Raw genomic sequence first — 22,502 nt, forward strand, 5'->3', positions numbered from 1 at the left:
TTGTGGAGGAGTAGCACATGGAATCCAGGGAGAATGCCTTGGTTGTGGCTCCCTGTATGTGTCAGGCATCTCACCAGTTTCCAAGGGCAAGGCCTGTAGAGAGTGCCATACAGTCATGACTAATTAAGCACCTAATGGATACTTTGGGTTTATGGTGAACAAGAAACTCCCACCAACCCCCCAAAATGAACATTTTTTTAATTTTCAAACCAGAGATTATAAATTCATTTAAAATAAGGAAGGAAGGAACTGAGAAAGACTTATTTTGGAGGTTAGGAAAATGAGGCTTAGCAGAGAGTATTACCTGAGTCACCCAGCAAGTTAGTGACAGAGATAGGGTTTCAACCCAGAGACCCTAATATTCAGTGTCTCTGTAACACTTGCTTCATAGTATTTGAAGAGCTATATCATGAATTCTGTAATTCAGTTGGATTCAAATGCATATGAGATCCTGCCCCTGTTGCCTCTGCCAATTGTACTGTACACCTGGCAATTGATCACTGTGCTTTATTCATGGTTACATAAATGGAGGCATCTAGGGTAGCCTCCTTTTTAGGTAGATGGTAAAGCTAAGGACCAGTGTCCCAGGTAAGTTCCCTGAAAGCAAACTTTGATCTTGTGTGAGACTTGTGTGCAAGAATTTTATGGGGTAGCTGTCAGGATCAACACCTGCAAGGAAGTAAAGAGGATTGGGTAGAAGGATAATAATCCATGCAGTTCCTAAGGCTGAGCTAATCCTACAGGGAACCGGAGGCTGGGATGGCCCTGCAGAGCTGTCCAAATTGGTCAAGGGGGCCAGGCCTTTACTCTCACAGTGACAAACCAGTCATTGAATGCAGGCCATGTCACAGAACATGAAGAGACTTTGGGCAAGATGGGTCTTTTAGCCAAAGATAAAATCCAGAGGGGTTTTCAGCTGAGAGCTAGAGCTGTCAGTTTCCAATGTTCCCAATAGCTGAAGGGCATCTGGATGGTGTGCCACATGAGCCATTGTATTCAGAGAAGTTAAATGGCTTAAGTTAGTCAAATGCCAAGTTAGTGGCAGACTTGGGCTGGGATTCAGGAGTCCCAGTCCATAGCTCTATTCATTTCCCAAGTGGCCAGGAGAAGGTTTCATGCTCTATTTGAGGAGAATTGACCCAGTACATCCAGGAGCACCTCTTCTCATTGAGAAGCTACAGGGGTCAGGAAAAGGAAGCCAAGGTAATGACAACAATGTTGGCATTTCTTGGCTTGTTCTCTAGCTGTCTAGTGACAGGCACCTTCCTTGGCACATACAAGGAATGAATGAGAGATTTGGAGTGTGACTCTAAACCTATGCAGTCAGATCTCTGTTTGAACATCTAAAAAGTCTCTTGGTGAGAGTATGTGCTGGCATCTCCTGAATCATTGTACTAATGGAAAAGAGAATTTAGGTGAGGAGACAGGGAAGCAAATGGCAGCAGTGGAGTGAAATATTGTTTTTTTTCTAGTCCCTATATTTTCATCTCAAAAAAGCTCTCCCAAAGATCACCTGGTCATGAAAAGAAGAAAAAAAGATACTGTGAAATATGAAGCATTAATGGTATGAGCTGATTAAACTCTTTGCTTCAAAGAAGAGCTTTAAAAAACACATTTAAGCTTCCATAATCTCTTAAGAAGAGAAAATTTGTTTGGAGCTAAAAGAAAGCTTTTAGATATTCACTCTCCCATCTCACTCTTGACTCTAATTTTTCTTTATCTCTTTATTTGGATTATTTTATTTGCTATAACATTTTAAGAAATATAAAAATATAACCTTACATTTAGAAGAAGCCATCTTGATGTTTGAGCCATTCCCATTTCTGCATTCCACTGGTAGAGACCGTGGTCTAAAATGACTTGGGAATTCATGGAGCATCCATACTCTTTAAGTTGGAAACTGTTCCATGAGTCTTGATGGGACAAATTTAAGAGACTTGTTTCTTCCTTGCAATATAAAATTCATTCAAATTTCAGCGTCTGTAATAAAGTTGGTGGACATAGGCCTGCTCTTTTGTTTACATGTTGCTTATGGCTGCTTTCACTCTACAATGGCAGACTAGAATAGTTATGATGGAGATCAGATGGCCTGAAAAACCTAAAATATTTCCTTTCTGGCCTTTTACAGAAAAAAAAAAGGTTTGCTGATCCCTGGTCTAGTGGATGGGGCTTAGGGTTTGGAGTCCAACAGGCTTGTATTCAAATTCTGACTCTTCAACTTCTAAAAGTGTGACCTTGAGCAAATTTCTTAAACTGTCTATATGTCAGTGTGCTCACTTGAAAAATAGTAAGAACAGCATTTCACACTCTTGTGAAGATTGAAGGATATACTGTACTATAAAGCTCCTGGGGATAGTAAGTGCTGAAATAAAATTATTTATTAAAATTGTTAATGACAATTTCAACCAATTTGTGCTATAAATAACATTTGTTATCAAATAAATATGATGACATTGTGAACTGCCATATTCACTGCCAGAATGACTGCTTTGGGAATTATCAGTTTAAAAAGTATTTTCTATAGTAGATTAATGAGGAAAGGGAAAGTTGTATTTGTGAGTGAGAATAGAAAAAACTGTGAGGGAACAGAGACAAGCTATTGCCAGAACTCCTCAAAATAATATAATAAATTACGGCTAAAATTGATTGGGTGCCTGCTATGGCATCTTGCTACATACTTCATATGCACCATCTCATATGATCATCATTTCAGATCTATGAGGCAGCAATGTTGTCACCCAATTTTACAGATGAGGAGACTGAGGCTTGGAGAAGTTAAGCAGTTTAGTCCAAGTCACATAGCCAGTAGGAGGTAGAGCCATGAGTTGAACCTGGAAGGGTCTGATGTCAAAGTTTCTGTCTTAACCACTGTGCTTTTGGAAACATCTTCTGATAAGGGCCCCCTAGTTTCAGAGCCCACAACTGTTCCTGGTGGCTGGCACGTTAGAGCATCACTCTGAGTTGAGCTCATGTCAAATTAGGAAAATGTGATTGCAACTACCTACATCCACTCTTCAGTCAGTTGCTCAAAGGCTTCCCATGACATCTACAACCAAGATTACTCCTTGAGAGTTGTCATATTAGGGGTGGTCCTGAAGGTAATATATGTTACTTAGGTATGAAGGTATGGGTATGGCTGTGCTGGGAATGAACAAATGGGAATGTTGTTTGGCTGTGTGACTGGGATAAAATGTGATTAATAACTAAAATCTTCAAGTATTATTTATTGGTCTTCAAGTATTATTTATTGACCGGAGAGTATGCTCACAAACTCTTTTACCAAAAACCAAACCCATATACAATAGTCTTAGTTTGCTAATAACATGTATATGTGTATGCATTTTAAAAAGGATGGGGAAGAAACATAACAGGATATTTAATAGTTGTCTGCCTTTAGGTTGAGAGAATAATGGTGAATGTTATTATTATTATTTATCTATACTTGTTTCCAGAATTCTAAAACAATGTTTATTTAATTGAGCATGAATAAGAAACTATATATTATAAACGATATGAAGCTATGTAGAAAAACTTAAAAGTCTTGAAATTTTTAATGTTATTATTTCACTTTTGCATACTATCACACATGGATCAAATGCTATATGCATAGATATGTGTTCATTTTAGTATTATTGAAATAGAGAAAAAATAGAAAGAATGTTCTGCATGGCACAACTACTTCAAAGCATATTTAGCCATGAAAGAAATGTTGTTACAAATGGAAAATGCTTATGTTATAATATTGAATACAAAATTGAGCATACAGAATGAGCGCAGTTCAGTGAAAACTCAACAATCTATTCATTTAAAGACAAAAAGAGAACATATTCAAGTCATAACTGTTGTGTATATAATTGGTATGCTTATACATTTTTCTGCTTCTTTGCAATTTTGAAGTTCCTTTAATGAATGAATATTATTTATATAATGGAAATAATTAGGCAATAAAAAACTGTTGAAATTGGAAATCTGTGTTGCCTGGTGATTAGTCTCTGAAATGTCCCCTTCCTCCACAGTTTCCAGTTTTAACCTTCAACTCTGTTGCCTCCCATGGTTCGCTGGATATTTCCCAGGTCAGTTACAAGGAGCTTAATGATAATGCAGAGAACACCAAACTGGAAAGCAGGACATGTGGATTCTAGCCAGGACCATGCCACTAACCCACTGCATACTCTTGGGTGAGTCCCTTTTTCTTCCAGAGCCTCAGGTTTTTAACCTATAAAGGAGAGCTTAGGTTAGATCTCCTGGGATTGGGCCGAAAGATAGACAGAGGTCTCAGTGATAGTATGTGCTGTTTACCATCTTGACCTCTCCTCTCCAACCCAATTCAACTTAGTTTTACTGTTATCATTTCCTTATGGAGCATACTGGAAAGTTTTGAGTGGAGAATGATTCCAATATTAAAGTTTAAAAGTCACTGGATTGGACCATTAGATTGTCAATGTCTAGTTATTAATTGACTATGGAGCGTAGCTGCTGTTTATATCTCTCTTTTAAAATTTTTGTTATTGTGTTAAAAACCATAACATGAACTGTACATTCTCAACACTATTTTAAGTGTAGAGTACAGTATTGTTAACTTTGTGCGTATTGCTCTACAGATCTCTAAGACTTTGTCATCTTGCATGACTGAAACTCTCTCCCTACACCCTGGCAACCACCATGCTTTCTGTTCTAAGAGTATGACTACTTTAGAAACCTCACAGAAGTATAATCATTCAGAATCTATCCTTCTGTGACTGCCTTATTTTACTTAGCATAATGTCCTCAAGGTTCATTCATGTTGTAGTATATGAGAATATTTCCTCTTTTAAAAATGTTGATTTTAAAGAAAGGAAGGGAGAGGGAGAGAGATAGAAACATCAATGATGAGAGAGGATCATTGATCGGCTGCCTCCTACATGCCCCCTACTGGGGATCAAGCCTGCAACCCAGGCATGTGGCCTGACCTGGACTTGAATCATGACCTCCTGGTTCATGGGTCAATGCTCAACCACTGAACCACACCAGCCAGGCTATTTTTCCTTCTTTTTTTTAAGGCTGAGTATTATTTCAATAAATGCAAGAATACATTTTCTTTATCTACTCATCTGATGATGAACATTTAGATGTTTCCACCTCTTGTCTATATTATGAATAATACTGCAGTGAGCAGAGTGCAAATATCTCTTCAGGATCCTGATTTCAGTTCTTTAGGAGAAATACCCAGAAGCGGTTGCTGATCATATGGTAGTCTTATTTTGAGAAAACTCCATTCTGTTTTTCATAGCAGCTGTGTCACTTTACATTCCTCTCAAAAGGGCAGAGGGTTCCAATTTCTCTGCAACCTCGTCAGCACTTGTTCTTTTCTTTCCTTTTCATAATTTCATAATGGCTATCCAGCGAGCATGAAATGATAGCTCGTTGTGGTTTGATTTGCATTTCCCTGATGATCAGTGATGTTGAGTATCTTTTCATATACCTGTTGGCCATTTGCAAGCCTTTTTCTATTCAGGTCCTTTGCTCAGTTTTAAATTGGGTTACTTTATTTATTTATTTTTTTTAGTTGTAGAATGTATTTTGGATATTAGCCTCTTGTAAGATATATGGCTTATAAGTATTTTCTCTCATTCTGTAGGCTGCCTTTTTACTCTATTAATTGTTTCTTGTGTTGTGCAAGATGCTTCTCAGTTTGATATAGTCCCACTTGTCTATTTTTGCTTTTGTTACCTGTGCTTCTGGTGTCATCCTGTCTAATAATAGACAAACATGGTAATTAACCGTAACTTCACTACCCTGCCCATTGGCTAATCAGTGAGATATGCAAATTAACTGCCAGCCAAGATGGCGGCCGGCAGCCAGGCAGCTGAAGCGAACAGGAGGCTTGCTTGTTCCAGTGATGGAGGAAGCCAAGGTTCCCTGCCTGCCGCCACCCAGCTCTGAGCTGCACTCTAAGCAACTATGTTGCAATTATAGAAGCTAAACAATCCCCAGATACCTGCTTTCAGCAGACGAGGTCTCAGAGCTGGAGCCGAGCCTCAGAGCTAAAGCCAGCTCTCAGCTCCAGTGACAGCCATAGAAGGTAAATAAATCCCAGAATAAAAAAAGAAAAGAAAAAAAGGAGAGGTTGGGAGCTTCAGTCACCCGCCAGCCTGAAAACAGCCCTCAGCCCCTCATCCAGGCTGGCCACGCACCCAAGTGGGACCCCCACCCTGATCTGGGACACCCTTCAGGGCAAACCAGCTGGCCCCCACCCATGCACCAGGCCTCTATCCTATATAGTAACACAGTAATATGCAAACTGACCCTAACAGCAGAAGGACTGGGAATGACTGGTCACTTTGACACACACTGACCACCAGGGGGCAGACGCTCAATGCAGGAGCTGCCCTCTGGTGGTCAGGGTGCTCTCACATGGGAGGAGCTCTGCTCAGCCACAAGCCAGGCTGATGGCTGCCAGTACAGCGGTGGTGGTGGGAGCCTCTCCTGCCTCCTCAGCAGCGCTAAGGATGTCCGACTGCAGTTTAGGCCTGCTCCCCGCTGGCAAGTGGACATCCCCCGAGGGCTGCCAGGCTGCCAGAGGGATGTCTGATTGCCATCTTAGGCCCAATCCCCCATGGAGAAGGCCTAAGCCAGCAGGTGGTCATCCCCTGAGGGGTCCCAGACTGCGAGAGGGCACAGGCTGGGCTGAGGGACCCCCCATCCCCCCCCGAGTGCACAAATTTTTGTGCATCGGGCCTCTAATCTATATATATAAAAGCCCAGCGACTGTTACGGCAGAATGACCAGAATGATTGAAATGACGGGTCGCTATGATGCACACTGACCACCAGGGAGCAGACACTTAACAAAGGAGCTGCCCCCTGGTGGGCAGTGTGCTCCCACAGCGGGAGCACCGCTCAGCCAGAAGCCGGGCTCATGGCTGGCAAGCACAGCTGTGGTATGTGAGCCTCTCCCATCTCTGGCAGGCACAATCTCTAGTGAACAGACTGCAGTCCCAATGCCCAGGTGGTGGGGGTGTAGCCAGAATGACCATGGATCAGCTGCCACCAGCCCCGGGAACTCTCCCTTCGGACCCTGCGGCTGTACCGCACCCCTTACCTATTGCCCTCTGGGTCTCCGGATGCGGACTCAGGAAAAACCCACAGAGGTGCTTCACGCACATACTGGCTGGGCTGGCCCCCATCTCGAGAGCGAGCCCCAGTGAAGTCCAGCCCAATGACCAAAACCCATATGTGTCTGTGGGCGAGCCCTTCGCAACTTCCACCTACCACGCGGCCCTGGCCCCATCTCCTGGAAAGGTCAGTGTCCTGGCATCAAATACACACTTCTGGATCCCTGTAGAGTGCTGGTTGGCTCCAGTGGGCAGAGGGGCACCAGCAGGTGCTGGCCTGACCTGTTAGGTTCAGGCAGCCCCACACTTGGGCCGGGAGTTACATGTAACAATCACCCCCAATACCTGTGGTTCTCAACCTTCCTAATGCTGTGACCCTTTAATACAGTTCCTCATGTTGTGGTCACCCCCAACCATAAAATTATTTTCATTGCTACTTCATAACTGTAATTTTGTTACTGTTATGAATCATAATGTAAATATCTGATATGCAGGATGTATTTTCATTGTTACAAATTGAACATAATTAAAGCATAGTGATTAATCACAAAAACAATATGTAATTATATATGTGTTTTCCGATGGTCTTAGGCGACCCCTGTGAAAGGGTCATTCGACCCCCAAAGGGGTCGCGACCCACAGGTTGAGAACCGCTGCCCTATACCCTGCAGGTACAATCTACTGTGAACAAATGCAGCGGGGAACATTTGTGCGTAACCGGGATGACCTTGATACTGATGATGAACTCCTGGAACTCCCCCTTGGGCATTAGGGCCATGTTCCACCTGTTAACTATTACCGTATTCCTTTGGATGCAAAACTGGAATAGTAAGAATGCGCCTTACCTGGGACCGTGATCAGTCTCTTCCTCCTTCCTTCCTACCACCCCCAGCTGCCACTTCCAAGCTAGACCAGTGCCCACCTCCAGTCCCCACCTCAGGAGAGAGTCCTGGAAAAAGTGAGAAAATCCCAATTTGAGGAATGGGTCTCCCACGCAAGCCTGCAGCTGAGCCCATCATGCCCTTTCTGGGCCTGGTCGGCATCCGGGCTCCCATGTTCCCTACGGGGGTGGGCCCACGGACGGGATGGCAGCTCCTATGGACAGACCCCCAGCGGTGCTGGTACTCAACCCCGAGGACACCCACAGCTCAGCCAGAAGTTGCCGCGAGGAACATACCCAATAAGCCTACAAGTACAATCTCCAGGGGATGGATGAAGTGCAGACACTTGGAGTAACCAAAACTAGACTGATATTGCTGCCAGGATCCTGGCACTCTGTCTCAGGCATTGAGATCAAATCTTATCCCTTACCAATTGCCCCAGAGCTACAGAGGAAGGCAGCAATATAAAAGTGGCCACAAGGTGGCGACTGACAATTGGGGTAAAAGAGAGATGGATCTGAAGGGTGGGGGCATGAGCGAGAGAGCACCCTACCCTCCACGATCCCCAGCTTTGTATTGTTCACCTCTGAGCATCTCTTATCCAGCTCCGAGCAGTGGAAAGTGTCCAGCATGCCCCAAGGCATCCACCGGGGACCTCCCAGCCAGCAAGGTGTGACCCTGGCCACAGAAGGGACATTTGGAAATATTTTTTTTCAGGAAGCTGCAGGGAGGAGGACAGACTCCCCATGCGACTTTATGGCAGCTCACAGGGACATGGAAACTCCCCGGGCACACGGGCACGGGCTCCTGATTTCCTTTCAATGTGCACAAATTCCTGCACTGGGCCACTAGTCTTATATAATAAAAGGCTAATATGCAAATCGACTGAACAACAGAATGACCAGTCGCTATGATGTGCACTGACCACCAGGGGGCAGATGCTCAACACAGGAGCTGCCCCTTGGTGGTCAGTGCACTTCCATAGGGGTAGTGCTGCTCAGCCAGAAGCCTGAGCCGGGCTCTTGGCTGGTGAGCACAGCGGAGGTGGTGGGAGCCTCTCCCGCCTCTGAGGCAACACTAAGGATGTCTGACTGCAGTCAGTTGGACATCCCCTGAGGGCTAACGGACTGCGAGATGGCTCAAGCTGGGCTGAGGGACACCCCCCCCAAGTGCACAATTTCGTGCACCGGACCTCTAGTCCTATCTAATAAAAGAGAAACATGGTAATTGGCGTACGACCGCTACCCTTCCCATTGGCTAATCAGCGAGATATGCAAATTAACTGCCAGCCAAGATGGCGGCCGGTAGCCAGGCAGCTTGAAACTAACATGAGGCTTGCTTGCTTCAGTGACGGAGGACTCCAACGTTCCCCACCTGCCGCTGCAGGCCTCTGAACTGGCAGTTTGAAACATAGTTACAAAAATAGAAGCTAAACAAGACCCCAGAAACCAGCTTTCAGCTAGCCGGGATCTCAGACCTGGAGTTGATACAGAGTTTTGATTGTAGAACGGAAACAAACCAGATACCTGCTTTCAGGAGTGGAGGCCTAAGAGCTGGAGCCTCAGAGCTAAAGCTGGCTCAGAATAAAAAAAAAAGAAAGAAAAAAAGGAGCAGTTGGGAGCTTCAGTCCCAGCCTGAAAACAGCCCTCAGCCCCTCACCCAGACTGGCAAGGCACCCCAGTGGGACCCCCACCCTGATCCGGGACACCCTTCAGGGCAAACCAACCAGCCCCCACCCATGCACCAGGCCTCTATTCTATACAGTAAAAGGGTGATATGCCTCCCAGCACCCGGATCAGCGGAGCCGTGAGGTCTCCCGGGACCGGGATCAGCATGACAGGGGGCAGCGCCCAAACCCCCTGATTGCCCTGTGGCTCTGTGTGTGACAGGGGGCAGGGCCACAACCTCCCTATCAGCCCTGCTCTGTTCCTGACAGGGGAAGGTGCCCCAGCCCCCTGATCGGCCCTGCTCTGTGCCTGATAGAGGGGAGCTCCCCAACCTCCTGATCGCCCTGCGGCTCTGTGTGTGACAGGGTGCGGCGCCCCAACCCCCCCACCCCACGGGCCCTGCTCTGTGTGTGACGGGGTAGAGCCATAACCTCCCCATTGGCCCTGCCCTGAGTGTGACAGTGGCGATGCCCCAACCCCCTGATCGGCCCTGCTCTGTGGGTGATAGAGGGCGGCACCCCAACGCCCTGATCCGCCCTGCTCTGTGCGTGACAGGGGGTAGCGCCGCAACCTCCCCATCGACCCTGCCTTGAGTGTGACAGGGTACTGTGACCCAACCCCCCAATCAGCCCTACCCTGAGCTTGACTGAGGGTAGCATCGCAACCTCCCAATCCGCCCTGCTCCATGCATGATAGGGGGAGGCGCCCCAATTCCCCAATTGGCCCTGCTCTGAGTCCGACCAGGGGCTGCACCTACGGATTAGGCCTGCCCTCTGCCACCCAGGAGCAGGCCTAAGCCAGCAGGTCGTTATCTCCTTAGGGGTCCCAGACTGCGAGAGGGCACAGGCCGGGCTGAGGGACCCCCCCGACCCCCCGAGTGCACAAATTTTTGTGCACTGGGCCTCTAGTATCTAATAAATCATTACCAAGACCAATGTTAATGTTTGGTTTTCTCATGTTTTCTTTTAGGAGTTTTATAGTTTCTGGTTTTATATTAGACTAGAGGCCCAGTGCACAAAAATTTGTGCACTCGGGGGGGAGGGGAGGTTGGTCCTTCAGCCCAGCCTTTCCCTTTGCAGTCTAGCACCCCTCGGGGATGACCACCTGCTGGCTTAGGCCTGCTCCCCGGGGGATTGGGCCTAAGCTGGCAGTCAGACATTCCTCTGGCAGCCCGGGAGCCCTCGGGGGATGTCCACTTGCCAGCGGGGAGCAGGCCTAAGCTTCAGTCGGACCACGCTGTACTGGCAGCCGTCATCCTGGCTTGTGGCTGAGCAGAGCTCCCCCTGTGGGAGTGCACTGACCACCAGAGGGCAGCTCCTGCATTGAGTGTCTGCCCCCTGGTGGTCAGTGTGTGTCATAGTGACCAGTCATTCCCAGTCTTTCTGCTGTTAGGGTCAGTTTGCATATTACCCTTTTATTATATAGGATAGAGGCCTGGTGCATGGGTGGGGGCCGGCTGGTTTGCCCTTCAGGGTGGGGGTCCCCACTGGGGTGCCACTGTAGTGCCTGGCCTGCCTGGGTGAGGGGCTGATGGCTGTTTGCAGGCTGGTCAAGCCCCCCAGTGGGGACCCCCACCCCTTGAAGGTTTGGCCGGCCTGAATGAGGGGCTGATGGCTGTTTTCAGGCTGGCCACACCCCCTTTAGGGAGGGGGGTCCCACTGGGGTGCCTGGCCAGTCTGGGTGAGGGGATGAGGGACGTTTTCAGGCTGGCCAAGCCTCCCCTGCAACGGAAGCTCCCAGCCTCTCCTTTTTTTCTTTTTTTTTTTTTTCTGGGATTTATTTATCTTCTATAATTGAAACTTTGTTGCTTTGAGTGGAGCTCAGGGCCAGCCGTGGCCATCATTGGGGCAACCAAGCCTCCTGCTTGCTCCAGCTCCGTGGCTGCTGGCCGCCATCTTGGTTGGGTTAATTTGCATATAGTCACTCTCATTGGCTGGTGGGTGTGGCTTAAGTCGTAGCAAAGGTGTGGTCAATTAGCATCTTTGTCTTTTATTAGTGTAGATTTTTAATCCATTTTGAGTTGATTTTTGTATATAGTGTAAGACAAGGGTTAGAAAGCCATTGTGAGGGTGTTTGGAGTTCTCTTTTGAACTTGGTTAAGTTTGAGATGTTTATTACGCGTCCAAATGCAGATAGCAGATAGGCAGTTGGAGTTCAGGGCAGACAGAGACCCAGGCAGGAGGTATAAATTAGAGATTCATCAGTTTACATATAATATTTAAAGCTATTTATTCACCCATCCATTCATTGAACATATATTTGTCATGCATTTAATATGTGTCAGGCACTGTTTTATATGCAGGGCATTCAGCATAAAACAGCTAAAAAAAAAAAAAAAATCCTTACCCTGTTGAAGCTATATTCTAGTAAAGCCATGAAACTATATGAGAACATTAAGAAAGTAAGTATAGGTAGAAAAGAGAGAAGAATAATATTGAATGTCAACTGTAATTGAAAAATAATTTTTTTTAAAAAAAGAGAAAGGAGGTTTACGGACTGAGCCTTGGGTACTCTAATGTGTAGATATTGAGAAGGAACATCTAGTGAGTTAAGAAGAAAACCCAGAAGAGTATAGTGTCTGAGAAGCTAAGTAAAGAAAGTATTTTAAAGAGAGTGTTTTACCTATGGTCAGGTGCTGTTGATAGGTCAGGTGAGATGAGGACAAAAATTTAAAAATTGTATTTAGCATTTTGAGGCCATTCATAGTCTTGAATAGAGTGGTTTCAGTGGTGTAGAGGCAAAAGCCTGTTTGGAATGGCTCAAGAGCAGCTGACTGGAAAAAGTTGGGAGACAACCCACACAGACAGCTCTGTTAGGGAGTTTTGCTGTAAGGGGATCAGAGAAATGCTGTGGTTCCTAGAGTTGGATGTGAAGTCCAGAAAGGATTTTTGTTTAGATGGGAGAAATTACAGTATGTTTGCATGTTGATGGGAATGATACAGCAACTGTATATAAAACATTCATTAGCAGAATTAGTGGCATTAACGTTGATTCTGGAAAAGATGGTAAATGTAATATATTTTAATGTATTAATAATATCTTACAGTAATAGAGTAATAATTCCCTTTTCATAAGATTGCTAGGAGGATTCAATTACTTAACAAATGTAAAATGCTTAAAATGTGAGTGGGAGTATTAAATGCTTGTCATTTGCTATTAAATTGGAAGCCTTGGGTAAATAATATCTAATTAAATGTCTACAGTAAGTTTCTTCTAGAGCAGTTTATAGGTTTATAAAATCTAGACTGTTAGCTTCTGTAGGAGGGGCATTATATGTTGTTTAACTTTGTACACCCAGAAACTCACATTGTCAAATAATGAGTGAAATAAAACTGGTAACCATGAAAAAAAAATCATTTTGCCATATATGGGTGTATTTCTGGGCCCTCTGTTCTGTTCCAATGGTTTATATGGCTGTTCTTATGCCAGTTCCATACTATTTTGATTATGGTAGCTTTGTAATATGTCTTGAAATCAGAAAGTATGAAGCCTCCATCTTTGTTCTAATTTCTCAAGATTATTTGGCTATTTTGGGTCCTTTGTGGTTCCACATGAATTTTAGGATGTTTTTTTTCTATTTTTGCCATTGGGATTTTGATAGGGCTTGCATTGAATATGCAGATGGCTTTGGGTAGTGTGGATATTTTAATAATATTAAGTTCAAACCCATGAACTTGGGATCTCTTCTTTTTTGCCTCATTAGTTTATTGCTAAGTATTTTATTCTTATTTATGTTGTAATGAGATCGTTTTCTTAATTTAATTTCAGATGGTTAGTGTATAAAAACATTACTGACTTTTGTATGCTGATATTAACTGCTGCACATTTTTTAGCAGTTTTAAAAATAGTTTAGATATTTTACCACCCGTTTATAAAAGAAAATTTTTTCTTAATAGTGATTATAAGAATTTGAAGAGATTATTAGGTAAAAGATCTTATGCATGTAGTTATTTCAAGCATAAAAAATTTGATAATGAAGATGTGCTCAGAAACACAGGTATAGTCTCACATTATTATTTGTGAAAATAATATTGGAAGTTTTCTATACATTGTAAATTTATAATCTCATAATATGTTCTAATTTTTATATTGTCATTATGTATTAATGAGTAGATCTGAACATTCGAATGACCAGGAGAACTTAGAAAATGCATGTGCTTCAGCTTCACCTCAGACCACTGAGTCAGAATATCTGAGCCATGGGATCTGGACACCTTATTTTTTCAAAGAGAACCACTGCTTGAGGTGGTATCCTTCCCTCTCCTTCCATGTGGCAACACGCTTCCTTGTTCAGTTTTCCAAAAAAGACTACACAGTGACAAATTGAATGACATTGGTTTAGGGCAGTGGTCGGCAAACTCATTAGTCAACAGAGCCAAATATCAACAGTACAATGATTGAAATTTCTTTTGAGAGTCAAATTTTTTAAACTTAAACTATATAAGTAGGTACATTGTTATTAACTTAATTAGGGTACTCCTAAGGCTTAGGAAAAGCCACACTCAAGGGGCCAAAGAACCGCATGTGGCTCGCGAGCCGCAGTTTGCAGACCACTGGTTTAGGGTAACAGAGTATTATTTGCATTATATCCAATGCCTTGGGACTTGGTTGGATTGAAAACCTTCTTTTAAGTGATGCAAGTTGCATAATACTGGTGAATCCTGATGACCTAAGAGTGGTTTTTAACCCTGGCTGTACATTAGAATCACCTAGAGAGCTTAAAAAAAAAAAAAAAACAACAACAAACAAACAAAATGCCAGGGCTTTACCCAGACCTATTAAATTAGAATCTCCAGAGATGGGGCCCATATACTGTCTATTTTATCTAAAGCTTCTCAGGTTATTTTAATGAGTATCCAAATCTGGGCACAATTGGATTAAAGGAAAAGTGCAGAATTTGACTTTCAATTACTTTCCTGCTCTTATTTCTCGAGTCACACTGGTCTTCTGAATGTTCATACAAGTTCCTAACTTTAAGTCTGTGGTTCTCATTGATTGCACAGCTACCTGTTCTGCCTTCTTTCATATGCTATCTCAACCTTTATCACCCAGCTAATGCCTTACTTTGTATGCAGAGCCTCCCTTTACCACTCCAGCTCTAAGTGACTGCTTCTCCTGTAATTTCCTCTAATTTTAACATACACACCCATCAGTGAGAGCAGGAACAATCCATCTTTATGTCCCATTGCAAGCAGTGTCTATGTACAGCAGTTTTTTTTTCTGCAAAACGTTTTGTTGTTTCCAGTTGGTCCAATTCATGGGAGAGGGCATCAGGGTGGTTAAAGAATGGCCAGTAGTGTCAGGGAGAGGCTCAGGTATAAGCCAGACACCAGGGGGATGCAGAAAGACCCCCCGCCCCCCAAAGGCCTCTGGGCTCCTAGTCGTGCTTGAGGGTGAACCTTTCCAAGAGATACTTGCCCAGCCTAGCCTGGGGGCCGGCCAGCCTGTGGTGGTGAGTCAGGTGTTGCCCATCTTCTTGATGAGCTTCACCTGTTCATCCCCGAAGTGGTTCTCCCGGAAGTCACAGGGATGGGGGTCTGCTCAGGTAGAACCCAGGGCATGAAGCTCCGAAAAGGTCTGTTTCAAGTTCTTTTCTAAGGCCAGGGTGGCTTCCGTGGTGGCCTGAGTTTTGCCCACTCACCTTGGGAAGGCTCAGCACGTCCTAGAAGAGAATGCGGCCACCGCGCTGGGTTTGCAACTTTAAAAGACACTCAGCGCCCTTGTGCTTCTCTGACAACTCGCCGAAGAAATGACTCCCGCCCTCGACAGCCACATCCTCAGGGTCAAAATAGAAGCCCAGAGAGAGGTAGGTGTGGGAGGCCCGCAGAGGCAGGTTGGCCAGGGGGTGACCGTAGCCTCCACCTCGGTGGAATAGTTCTGACGAATTTGGGAGCTCATGGTTATTCGGCAATAAGGAGTTAAGGTAGGAAAAATATAAAATGGTGTGTTGGCTGGTCCCGGAGGTGGTTCTGAAGGTGGTGACTGGACAAGAGGCTGGAGAGCAGCCAGAGGCTGGAAGAAGGGGCGTCCCTGAATCTGTTCCATCCAAACACTGTTGAAGCAAGAGAAAGATCCGGGACCGCCCAGGACACTCCCACCTTTAGGAAACAGTTGCTGCTACGGATTGTGCTTTCTTTAGGGAGAAGGGTGAACAGACTCCACTCTGTGGAGGCAGTAAGGGACCTCAGTATCTTATTCATATCTACTTTCTTTCTTTCCATTTGTGGCAACTTTAGAGTGAAGGTGAGAGTATAGGCTACTGCAGAGAGATCCTGTATCGGTAGGGATTTCTATTTTACCATCCTATTCCACTTCCATGCCATTAAGAGATGTTAGATGTTAGAATATCAGGTGCAATGTTCATTGTAATGACAAATATCTTTAAAAAAATATATATATTTTTATTGATTTCATAGAGGAAAGGAGAGGGAGGATAGAAACATCAATAATGAGAGAGAATCATTGATAGGCTGCCTCCTGCATGTTCCCTCCTGGGGAATGAGCCCGCACCCTGGCATATGCCCTGACCAGGGCTTGTTTGCTAGCTTAGTACCTAAACCTTTTAAAGCTTGGGTTTAAAGGGTAAAAGAATAGTAGTTTTTAATAAAGTGTTTCTATTTTAAACTCATTTTGATTTGTTAGTGAAACACTTTAGCTCAATTGCACAGGCTAAGCACATTTAGAAAAATGAAACTTTTACCTGAAATAAAAAACTGTAATCTTTGCAAATGTTTACAATCCATATTCATGCAAACACAGAACTATAAATATAAGGCACATGCACATTTGATATGTGTTGCTAATGCATATGCAGACCCTTGTAACATGTCCATTTCAACACTAAATATTTAAATTCTCTGTAAGGATGCTAACAAGTTGTTAATTCATGGTAATTATATTCTACTTTAAAACCTTACAACAGATCCAAGTATAACTACTACATACTTTTCAGTATGGATATTGAAGCCTCAAGTTAAAAATTGGAAAATCCCTGTGTAAGTATGTGGCTTTTGGTATCTACACACCCTGATAGTGGCTGAAGGAGGGCTTGGTTCATTTTGTACATTTATGAATTATTTACCTGTTCTGCTGGAGTTCCTAAATTTGCATTCATATATTCAAGTAATATTTCATTTTATGAGCATTTGCCCATGGCTGAGAAATAATGGAGTCTAATGAAAACAAAACCAAGTTATTGGTCTTTGCTTTACAATGCTCCTTTCCATTTGTGGCATCTTTACAGTTAGAGTTAGAAAGTTGTCGTTTTTAACCTCTAGATCAGCGGTTCTCAACCTGTGGGTTGTGACCCCTTTCGGGATCAAACGACCCTTTCACAGGGGTCACCTAAGACCATCAGATAACACATATATAATTACATATTGTTTTGTGATTAATCACTATGCTTTAATTATGTTCAATTTGTAACAATAAAATTGGGGGTCACCATAACATGAGGAAGTGTATTAAAGGGTCATGGCATTAGGAAGGTTGAGAACCACTGCTCTAGATCTCTTGGTGATCTCCCTCCCTCCCTCCCTCCCTCCCTCCCTCCCTCCCTCCCTTTTATTTCTTTCTCTCAATTTCTCTCTCTCTCTCTCTCTCTCTCTCTCTCTCTCTCTCCCTCTCTCTCTCTCTCTCTCTCTCTCTTAAATTCTGGGCCTGTGACCTAGTCACAATACATATTATTCCAAAAAAACTTTAAAAGAAATTTACACAGAGCTACATTGAAAATATAAGCAAAACAAAGCCACACCCATCTTCTGATGCTATCGTTGGCTTGTATAAAGAAAATCAGTAGTTTTTGGCCACTCATTATTCTTTCTACATTTGGAGAGCCATTCTTCTTCTCCCATGGTGCATTGTCCTGGTGAGAATGTCAACAAGGTATTCTGCCACCCCCACCAGATGAGAAGACAGCTCACTTTACTCCAATCCCCATCTTATGCTTGGGTAGTTGAATATTGAGTGGAATGATGAAGGGATGAAAAATGGAGCTGACTTATTGCATAGGTAGTGCCTAAAGAGACCACCTACTGCTTAGACTCCGAGGCAATGATTTCTAATGTTTTGTTCCTAATGTTTTCCTTAGACTTTATATTTTTTCTCATATTTTTTCAATACACTTCTCTCCCCACCCCAAGAGTATTGAACATACTCACTGTGTTCAATCCATGAACCCTAATAGAACTTGGAATTTCTGAGATAATTATAGGTTCATAGAGATTTTATATCTAGAGTACACCCAAGAGATAATTTATTTCTGCCTTCTCATTTCACAGATAAAGAAATAAAAGCCCATAAAGGATAGCTGACTTGTTCAAGGTCATATCGATAATTGGTGATAAAACAAGGAAGAGAATTAAATTTTTTTTATACCACCAGTGTGTACTGTTGGAGTTAGAGCTGTAGATTTTATAGATATAAGAACATTTAAAGGTGAATCTGGTTTATTTACCCAATTTAGAAAATGCATTATTACTATCTTATAGGTGAGCCGAGATTCCAAGCACTTGCGACTTGCTTGGTTTTATTTTAAAGTCCATGCCCATTCAGAGTTGCCTTTGGGGAACTCTCTCCCAAGCTCTCAGCCCAGGTGGTTCCAGTGGGGCTGATCCTACTCCCAGGGGCAGGTATGTGAGTCAGGTTGGGCTAAGCAAAGCACTGCATTACTCTGGCCACAGTAATTGGTGATCATATCGCTAAAGCCATGACATGGAAGTCAATGAACATCAGCCCTGAGACTGCTGGCTAAAAGTATTGGGAAAGACTTCTCCTTCCACAGGTCTGTAAGTCAGTGTCCCTGAGGAGAAAGAGATGACATTCAAATTTGGTGATTCAGGAAAGTTTTGTTTACAAATTGACTTTTAACAAGAATACTAGAAAAAATACTTCAGTATCCTCAGGCTAGTGTGAGTGGATGAGCCATATCCCCCAGTCAAAAGGATGAGGAGAAAGAGCAGCTATAAGTTGAGAGAGAGAGAGAGAGAGAGAGAGAGAGAGAGAGAGAAGAGAAGAGAAGAGAAGAGAAGAGAAGAGAAGAGAAGAGAAGAGAAGAGAAGAGAGAGAAAGAGACTTGTAGAACAGACCACTTTGGTCATGGGATACAGACAATCGAAGGAGACCTCTTAGGGAGGAAGCCAGCTGAATGAATACCTTGCTCTTATTCTTTTTCCTCTCTCTTCCTGCCATGGCTTACTATTGGCCAAATCTAGTTGAAAGTTGAAGGCACAGGAATCTTTTGATACAGTCCATATAAGACCGCATTATATGGTTTTATACTTCCAGAGTACAGAACAGGGTGGATAAGGGTGGAGATTGGGTATGAAAAGGCAAATGGAAGATATCCAGTGTAACTGAAGATACTAAGTTAAGATGATTATTTTCAGGAAACTCCCCCCCCCCCCAGCTTTATTGAGGTATAATTCACAAATAAAATTGTAAGATATTTAAAGTGTACATGTGATAATGTGGTATATGTATACATTGTGAAAGAATTCCCCACCATTGAGTTAATTACTAGATCCATCACCTCACATAATTATCCCTTTTTTTTTTTTTGGTGAAAACATTTACGTTCTGCTTTTTTACCAAATTTCAATTGTATGATTCAGTGTTATCCACTATAATCAATATGTTATATATTAAATCCTTAGGTCTCATTCATCTTATAATGGAGTGTTTGCACCTTTTTACCAACCTCTCTCAGTCCCTGGCAACCACTTTTCCACTCTGTTCCTATAAATTTGCTTAAAAATGTTTCACATAGAAGGCAGTATCTGTCTTTCTCTGTTGGGCCTATTTCACTTACCATAGTACTCTTTACATGCATCCATGTTGTCAAAAATTACAGGATTTTATTCGTTTTAAGGCTGGATAATATTCCATTATATATGTTTATATATATATATATATATATATATATATATATATATATATATATTTTTTTTTTTTCTTGATCTACTCATCTATTGACAGACACTTAGGTTGTTTTTATATGTTGGCTATTATGAATAACTAGAGGCCCGGTGCATGGAAATGTGTGCATCGGGAGGGGGTGGGGTTGTGTGTACCTCACCCCAGCCTGTACCCTCTCCAATCTGGGACCCCTCAAGGGATGTCCGACTGCCCGTTTAGGCCCGATCCCACCAGGATCGGGCCTAAACGGGCAGTTGGACATCCCTCTCACAATCCAGGACTGCTGGCTCCCAACTGCTCTCCTGCCTGCCTGCCTGCCTGCCTGCCTGATTGCCTGATTGCCCCTAACTGCTTCTGCCTGCCAGCCTGATCACCCCCTAACCACTCCCCTGCCAGCCTGATAAATGCCTAACTGCTCCCCTGCAGGCCTGGTAACCCCTAACTGCCCTCCCCTGCAGGCCTGGTCACCCCTAACTGCCCTCCCCTGAAGACCTGGTCACCCCCAACTGCCCTCCCCTGCCGGCCTGGTCTCCTCTAACTGTCCTCCCCTGCAGGTCTGGTCACCCTCAATTGCCCTCCCCTGCAAGCCTGGTCCCCCCAACTGTTCTCCCCTGCAGGCCTGGTTCCCCCCAACTTCCCTGTTCTGCAGGGCTGGTCCCCCTCAACTGTCCTCCCTTGTAGATCTGGTCCCCCCCAAATACCCTCCCTTTCAGGCTTGGTCCCTCCCAACTGCCCTCCCCTGCTGGCCTGATCACCCACAACTGCCCTCCTCTGCTGGCCATCTTGTGTCCACATGGGGGTGGCCACCTTGTGTGTTGGAGTGATTGTCAATTTGCATATTACCTCTTTATTAGATAGGAGAATACAGCAACATGGGAGTATAGACAGACATCTCTTAAAGGTAATGGCTTTGTTTTTTTTGGATTTATGCTCAGAAGTGGGATTGCTGATTCATATGGTAACTCTCTTCTGAATTTAAAAAATATATTTTTTATTGATTTTTTACAGAGAGGAAGGGAGAGGGATAGTTAGAAACATTGATGAGAGAGAGACATCAATCAGCTGCCTCCTGCACACTCCCTACTGGGTATGTGCCCACAACCAAGGTACATGCCCTTGACCGGAATCAAACCTGGGACCCTTGAGTCTGCAGGCCGACGCTCTATCCACTGAGCCAAGCCGGTTAGGGCTCTTCTGAATTTTTTGAGGAACCACCATTCTGTTCTCCATAGTGGCTCTACTAGACCCTTTTCTCCACACTTGTCATTACCTGTCTTATTGATAACTAGAGGCCCGGTGCATGAAATTCATGCACTTGGAGGGGGGGTCCCTCAGCCTTGACTGTACCCTCTTGCAGTCCGGGAGCCCTCAAGGGATGTCCAACTAACAGAGCTTAAGCCCAATCCATGGAGATTGGGCCTAAGCTGGCAGCCGGACATCCTCCAGTGCTGCCACCACTGCCGCTGCACTCACCAGCCATGAGCCCAGCTTCTGGCTGAGCAGTGCTCCCCCTGTAGGAGGCTAACTGACCACCGGGGGCAGCTCCTGCGTTGAGTGTCTGCCCCCTGGTGGTCAATGCATGTTATAGAGACCAGTCATTCTGCCGTTGGGCCGAAACTGGCTCGACTGGTCAACTGTCTGCCCCCTGGTGGTCAGTGTTCATCATAGCAAGTGGTTAAGTGGCCTTAGCATATCATTAGCATATTATGCTTTGATTGGTTGACCAGCCAACCAGATGACAGGACACTTAGCATATTAGGCTTTTATTATATAGGATAGCCATTCTAACAGGTAGAAATACACCTCTTTACCTATGCTGCAATTCCATTTATGGGCAAAACCCTTAGGAATTTTAATCCATTTTGCTTACTGAGAAGATCTATTAGTCACTGATTTAAATTCTCCTGAGGTCTTCATAAAGCTTTTTATAGCCACATGTTTAATCTTTACTCTGAGGTTGGTTCTTCATTTGAGAAGATTTTCTTGCTGTAGAGATCAGGGAGTGTAAAATAACTTTATTTTGTAAGTTAGCACATTCTAAGTTGCATGTGTACAGCACAGGTGTTTGCTATACAATCTGATTTGCATATGTAATTGAAAAAATAATTCTGCTTGAAAATTGGTTATTTCTTTTCTTAGCTCATATCTCTCTTCCTGCAACTTATTGTATGTAGACATAAGATACTTTCAACATTTTGCTTGGAAATGTTTCTAGGTAGACCCACACATTTACTGGGTACAATTTCTGTTTTCCAAATTGCCACAAGTGACAGCTTTGCCAGTTGTTTCACCACTACATGGTATGGATTGCCCTGTATCTGGCCTCAAATAACAATTTACTCACTGCTCTTTTAACCTCATTACCCTTCTGACCTGTGCTCGCTGCCCAGCATCAGAGGCCCATATTTTAGGTTTTAAGTTGTGGCAGTTTCTGACTTCTGCGTGGAATTTTCTTTACCTGTCAGGGATTAGTCAGGGATGCAGAGCTCCTGTGAGTGTTTAAGTAAGTGACTGATTAAAGGAATTAGACCTGACACAATTGTGGAAGGAGCTGATGCAATGAAGGTGCAAAAGAAGGGTTGAAGTATCAGAGAAATATCTCACACAACGTTCTCTTTGAAACATTGGTGCAGATGGACAATATGGAGCTTTGCACCTGAGAAACCAAGCATGCCCAGTGGCTGAAGTGGAGTCCCGAGGGAGCAGCGCCTGGTGAATGAAGTCAATGGAAAGTTGTTGCCTCTTTCAACTCCTGACATGCAAGAGTTGTATTTTGTGCAGTGCAAAGGATCAGTGCATGGACCCTAAATAATCTTAGAGAGTAAAGTAAGAGTAAGAGTAAAGGTGAACAGTTTGGAAGCACGTACACACCTCCCTATAAGTCACTTTCTTCTTCTTAACAAGTTCTGGAGAGTTGGACCATATAATGGCTAAGTGAGAATTATC

At 43.9% G+C, this 22,502-nt stretch overlaps 1 protein-coding gene across 1 annotated transcript in view; it reads left to right on the forward strand.

Moving 5' to 3' along the window:
• Window positions 1-4,073: 4,073 nt before the first annotated feature.
• Window positions 4,074-22,502, forward strand: part of LOC308516496 (uncharacterized protein) — a 225,838-nt gene continuing 207,409 nt past the window's right edge. Inside the window, exon 1 of the mRNA XM_081087474.1 lies at window positions 4,074-4,178. The gene's annotated coding sequence lies outside the window, so the exon portion shown is untranslated. The remainder of the gene's footprint in view (window positions 4,179-22,502) is intronic.

This window comes from Myotis nattereri (genome assembly GCF_964212035.1).
Source record: "Myotis nattereri genome assembly, chromosome: 3".
Lineage (NCBI taxonomy): Eukaryota > Metazoa > Chordata > Mammalia > Chiroptera > Vespertilionidae > Myotis > Myotis nattereri.